Source organism: Pseudopipra pipra, chromosome Z (assembly GCF_036250125.1).
Source record: "Pseudopipra pipra isolate bDixPip1 chromosome Z, bDixPip1.hap1, whole genome shotgun sequence".
Classification (NCBI taxonomy): Eukaryota; Metazoa; Chordata; class Aves; order Passeriformes; family Pipridae; genus Pseudopipra; species Pseudopipra pipra.
This window is the reverse complement of record NC_087581.1, coordinates 49666017-49672088: the sequence shown is the minus strand read 5'-3', so window position 1 is coordinate 49672088 and position 6072 is coordinate 49666017. Positions and strand designations below refer to the sequence as shown.

The window sequence follows — 6072 nt, the reverse complement described above, 5'->3', positions numbered from 1 at the left end:
TCTCCTGATAATTAATACAGTGTATGCCCTTTCAGAAAGAGACCTCAAATTCATGTTTTCTTTGTAGCCAAATACCATACGCAAGCAGTTGTCTTCAAACCTGGTGAAAAGACACCTTGGGTGGCAGAATCAGAATCACATCATTGTGATTGGAGGAGGACGAAATGGTATCCTGAGACTACACTTGTACATTGCAGCGTATGTAATATCATGCAAGCTCTATAATAATGCTCAGGAAAATATTAATACAGAGCCTGGCCATGGGCACAATGGGCTTCTCCAGTACAGTAGGAAGAGAGCATTCCTGGGGCCTCTTCATCTGTCCCACTTCCATGTCACTTCATGCTTCTTCCTGAAAAATTCCTTCTGTCAAATGGGCATTAGCAGCAACTTACCGTCATGCATGTTCCATGCTATTTATCAGAAAAGAAAGAGAAAAACACTTCTTAGGACATACGAAAATGAATAATGTCATTTAAATTTCATATTGCTATACTGACAATAGTGTAAAACGATGACATATTTTTTTGTGATTAAAATTCTGCAATGGCATTGGCCTGAAATGCGTGTTTAATATCAGATCCTTTCCTGAGTATGTACTACTGTACTATCCCTCTAAATGCTTTATTGTTCACATTTTTTAATACTCATGCCTATTCCTTCAAGTTTCCAAACTGCCAGGGGTATGAGCTGAACAGGTATCTCCTGGTATTTTGGTTTGTAGTGAGACAGATTTGCTACCTGTAAATATGAGCAGGACTGGGAAACCATTCCTCTTCTGCAGCTGAGAGCATCACTGGCTATTTTCCATCAATAACTCTCTCAATATCTCCATCTCTGCATCTCACCCCTCACTGACTTTCTGTGGTGACAGTTTTGACAAGGGAACAAGGTACAGTCTAAGGTCTTTACCTGTGGTCCTTAAAATCAATGGCTTGGTGAACACGCAGGCAGAGAGGAGAAATTCACAGAACTACTAAAATAAGTACTAAAAGTTTCTGAAAAGTGAGGAGTAAGGATGGCCCATGGCCATCAACGTGATGGACCGGAGGGATGACATTAATGTCATGTAATACAGAAATGAAGGACAGGCCATTTCTGAGGTGTAAACCTGTACACACAGAGGTAAATGCTTCTGTATGTACATATAAAGTAGAAGGAATACAGTACTATATCAAAAAATGGAACAATGCTGCAGACTTACTCTATAGCAATGTACACATACACATGTAGCAGAAATAAAGATTCTGCAGGAACTAATACTTGATTTCAGGAGAAAAGTGATCGAGTTGTTAAATTAAACCAGTTTAAAATAGCAGGCGCTGAAAGTTTCATATATCTAGCCATTCAATGTGTCTCCTTAAAAGCCAAGATGCATGTATAACATGCTAAACTCACTGAGACTTGTGTTTATTCTTCCTAGTTTGTTTAAAACCAATAACTCTTTGTCATAATAAAATAGACATAATTTACAGCATTTAATTATAACTTTAATTTTATTTAATTAACATTAAAATTAAATTTGTATAGTATAGTTCATAATAATGATGCAAACAATTAATTAATCCAATTTAAAATTTAGCACTTGATGTATTTACTTGCTAAAAACTGTAAACTTCTTTTTAATAAAAGTTAATAACTGTGATTTGATGAGTTATTTTCTGCCCCACTGTGGATGTTTTCATGATTAAATATTTTACATCTGGTAAGTCAAGATGTACTATTTTCTCCTCATCAGAATTTTGTGCAGGCTGAAGTCACTTCCATTCTCCCAGAGCAGTAAAACCATTTGTAAATCTAAATCATCAGTTCCCACAGTTCTGTTTTCTTATCTCTTTTCGATTGCAAATAGCTGCAGGAGTTCTTCACCTGAAAAAGATTAATTCTTGTCAGTGAATCATGCTCTCTTTTTTTGTTTCAGGGTTCTCTTTGAGTTTCTGGGATACTTGAATTGAGGGATCCTAACACCTGCATGAAAACTATTGAGGCCTCTGAACCTTTGTCACAGGCTACCCTCCTCCAAGGTACTCACTACTCACAAAAAAGAAATTAAAAAAATCTGAAGAGCAGATTCCCCCGTGTCAGAATTTTACTGGTTCTCTGACTAACGGAGATCCCTCCTGGGTGAAAATGTCCTATATTGAGGTATTAAACAAAAACTGGTAAACTTCCTAGAATTTGGAAATTCTTCTTCTATAAAGCAAGGAGTAACAAAAAGACAGAGTTTACAGCCTAAGAGTGGATATTAGTGACAACTCATGTATTTCATTTTGTTCTCCTCTCTGGTCACTGAGGGTGACAAACATGCTCCTTATATTTCTAGTAGGTTACATTAAGATGTAGTCACAATTTCTTAGCAATAAAATCAACACGAGATTCAAGTTATGGAGGAGATGGGCAAACCTCTTTTCCCCATTCTAAAAAATCATGGCACTTCCTATCCTATTCCTATTTTTTTCGGTGGATATGAAGAGTTTCATGAAAGTATAGAGAGACTTTTTGGTCTGTCTTCGTGTTGAATTTGCCTATCACACTAAAAATTCATTGGATCAGAAGCTACCTGCAATTGTATATTTGTACAGTGTTTATTATAATAGGAATTTACTCCTCAGTTGAGACATAATACACATTGTTGATAACAATAATTTCAAGCAGTGATAAAAGTTATGCCTCCCAACAGTTTCTCTGCTTCAAAAATGATACTAAAATCAAGTAGTAAACTCTGGTCCTCAAAATTTGGCCTTCTGGTTTGCTTAGGCAGTGCTTTGTCATTTTAAAATATTGCCTGTGTTTATCTTAACTTTGGATAACTATGTCAAGCTTAGAGAAAATCCCATTGTAATCAATGTGTGTTTCTTTTTTTACATGTGTACCTCTACTTTCTTCCTATTGTCATTATTTTACAGTGCTTCGAGCACTGTCTCCAGTGAGCTAACAGCCAAAAGGACAAATAACAGCGGAAGGGAGAGAGGAAGGTGCAATTGGAATACATTAAAAATTTCTATGCATCTTTCCCTTGGAGCATATGAAAAGTCTAATCTAGTTTTAGAGGTGCTAAAAATTCCAGGAATATGTTCTATACTTGTATTATCATCTCAGTCACAAACACAGAATTGGAATTGTCTTTTAATGTGTTTTTTCAGCGATAACGTGGCAAGGAGCCATATTGAGGGTAACTCACAATTATTATGCTGTATCATTTCTTTCCAGTCCTCATTTGAGTAAACGTTCAAACATACTTCAGGAGGTACATAACTGTGTTAGCATATGTTTCCATTGAAGTGCATTTGCAACACGTCTAGAGTTGCATAGTCTTGCAAACACACACAAATTCCCTAACAGTCAAATGAACTTGCTTTATCCCATTTTATTCCCAGAAATTAAACCTAAATTAGTAACCTATTTAGATATCATTTATTACCTGTTTCTCTGATGTGATGACTAATTAAGGCAATAAAATACTTATTTATGCTATTCAGATTATGTATTGGGATTTGGGGAGGGGAGTTAGGTCCAAAATGCATCCCCAGGGCTGAATATAGAGATAATGCATCATTCTATAACAACTTTCTTCTGTAATTCACAGAACAGTCACTGCACAAACACCATCTTTCGCCAGGAAATAAGGTTGTTTCTTAAATCTAATGCACAACAATGCTTCCAAGACACGCTTTAAAATCAACTGTGCCTTCTCATGTTATAATTGTAATCTGTAAGCATGTCAGAAAAATAAACAGTTAAGTTCAAGTTTAAAACAAAGCAAAGCAAACCAAAACAAACAAAACCCCTGCCCCATCTGTCAGATTGCATGTATGACATCATCAGATATTCTGCACTTATTTGCAGCCATTCAGACCAACCTACCCCACAGTCTAAACTTTGTGCTGCAGCTCTCTTTACAGGATCAGCGGGCTGGAAAATTACCACATGCTGTCACAGTTAGCTCAGTCAGGTCTTGTTATCATTGTTTCCAATGAATCCATTCATTCCATTATTTTGCATATTGGGCAGACGTTCTACCGCAGAGACTTGAGCCTCAGTAACTTCAAGGGCCAAATGTTAATGGACCCCTATTTTCAGCAGAATAGCAGTGCGATACATGGGAAAAAATACCCAGACAGCTCACTGACACTGGTTTAGGACCTCTAGACTTAGGGTGTACCCTGTAAAGAGCTTTTATATAAACAAGGATTCAATAAACAAAGAATATCTTCTCCGTCAATATTCATAACCCATAAATTTTTCCTTCTTTTCCCCCTCCTTCGCCCTGCAGAGCAGCATAGCTCTTCAGATGCAAAGAGGCAAGAAAGTGGTATGTATGATCAATGGCTTTTGCACAGCAAATCCGTAGGATGTGTGCAAGAAACCATACAACCAATCCTGATTTATAAGGGATATTATAGAGCTCATGACTGGAACAAAGCAGTTTTATTTTGAGCCTGCTCTACTATCTGTGTGGCTGATAATGGAGCATGTGATTGTGGAAATTTAAACACGTGATTTGTGTATGCGATGGCTGATGTGTCAAAATGAAGGCACAGCATGTCTATCTGTAATTCCAGGGCATGGAATTTAAGTAAAAGGATAGCAGTAATGACAAATTTTATTTTCCTCTTAGGAAACCAAAAAGCTAGGCAACGCTCAGGAAACACATAGTAAATTTTGAGCATTCAGAAGAAAACATACATCAACATAAAGAAAAATGTGTTTAAGTTACAATGTTGTTTAAGTTACAATGTGTTTAAGTTACAAATCTTGATAGTGTTTTTATTTTTTGGTTGGTTTTGCTTTTAGGCCAAGTGATTTCTCAGTGGTTTCCCATCCACATCCTTGACTTTAATGAGCTCACTAGAACTTGGTTCTAATACGAAAGAGCTCTTGGAACAGGCTTCCCAGGGGAATGGTCGTGGCACCAAGACTGTCTGAGTTCAAGAAGTGTCTGGACAACACTCTCAGGAACATGGTGTGATTCTTGGGGCTGGGCTGTGGAGGGCCAAGAGTTGCACTTTGATAATTCCAACTCAGGATATTCTATGACACTATGATTACTTTCGGATAGCTCCACTGGCTCCAGTTCTTTCACCCAGCTTTACCTGACCATGGATGGGGATACCTGATCATCCATGGGGATGGAAATTGGTAGTGCCTCCAAAGGGGAGGCATCCCTGCCATTGCCAGTTATGACATCTCAGGGGCCCCACTCTTGTTAGAAAGAAATTCCTCCTTCATATTCCTTGATTTGAACAGAGTAAAGTGAATAAGATTAAAAATGTTACTTGAGAGCAAGTTGCAAAATCCTTCATTCCAAGAAGGAGTCAGTTTAAAAATAGGTTAAAAATTAATCCAAAAAGAGAGAGAGAGAGAGAGGGTGTCTCTGTATGCCTGGGGCTTCGCTGCCAGATCTGAATAAACTCTCCTGTTCCTGATACCAGGCTAGCACTCGGGAGGGAAAGGATCTGACCTTGGTGTCTGATGCCGGCTGCCTTTATTTCAGGTACTAAGTATTCTCTTCCTATTATTTTCACTGCCACTGGACAGCAAAGGTCTTGATAACATGACCTGGCTGCTCTCACTGTGACAGCATTTGGCAATTAGCTGAATCCACTGGCATTTTGAAAATTGAAACACAAGTCTCAGCTTTTCTAACTTGTCTGTAATTAGAATAGCTGTTATTTCAGTTAATTTTGTGGTATTGATAGTTCAAAGCTCTCCAAGGAGCCTCACAAAAGTCAACAGCACAATATATCTTGTTTTCTGCAAACATTTTGAGAATATTAGGCCAAGATCCTGAATGTATGAGAAGAATTCATGGTATCTCTCTAAAGCCTGGCTAAAATATATTCCAGGTGGTAATAAGATATGTTAAAATCCTTGCACCATCCAAAAGCTAGATTAACCCCTTTATATTTTATGTAACATGTTCTGTTTCAACTAGGATTATTTCTGTGTCTGGCAGCTAATTTTAAATAGTTCCTCTTTTCAGACAACATTAAGAGGCAACGTGTGTCAAGGCTAGATTTCCTAAGCGAAGACCTCCAAGCAATCATCATAAAAATTTTGTAAACCATAGAT

The 6072-nt window shown here is 37.5% G+C and overlaps 1 long non-coding RNA gene across 1 annotated transcript in view; it reads right to left on the bottom strand.

The window, feature by feature from the left end:
• Positions 1 to 821: 821 nt before the first annotated feature.
• Positions 822 to 6072, bottom strand: part of LOC135406577 (uncharacterized) — a 110084-nt gene continuing 104833 nt past the window's right edge. Inside the window, exon 5 of the long non-coding RNA XR_010426350.1 lies at positions 822 to 1869. This is a non-coding gene — a long non-coding RNA (uncharacterized LOC135406577). The remainder of the gene's footprint in view (positions 1870 to 6072) is intronic.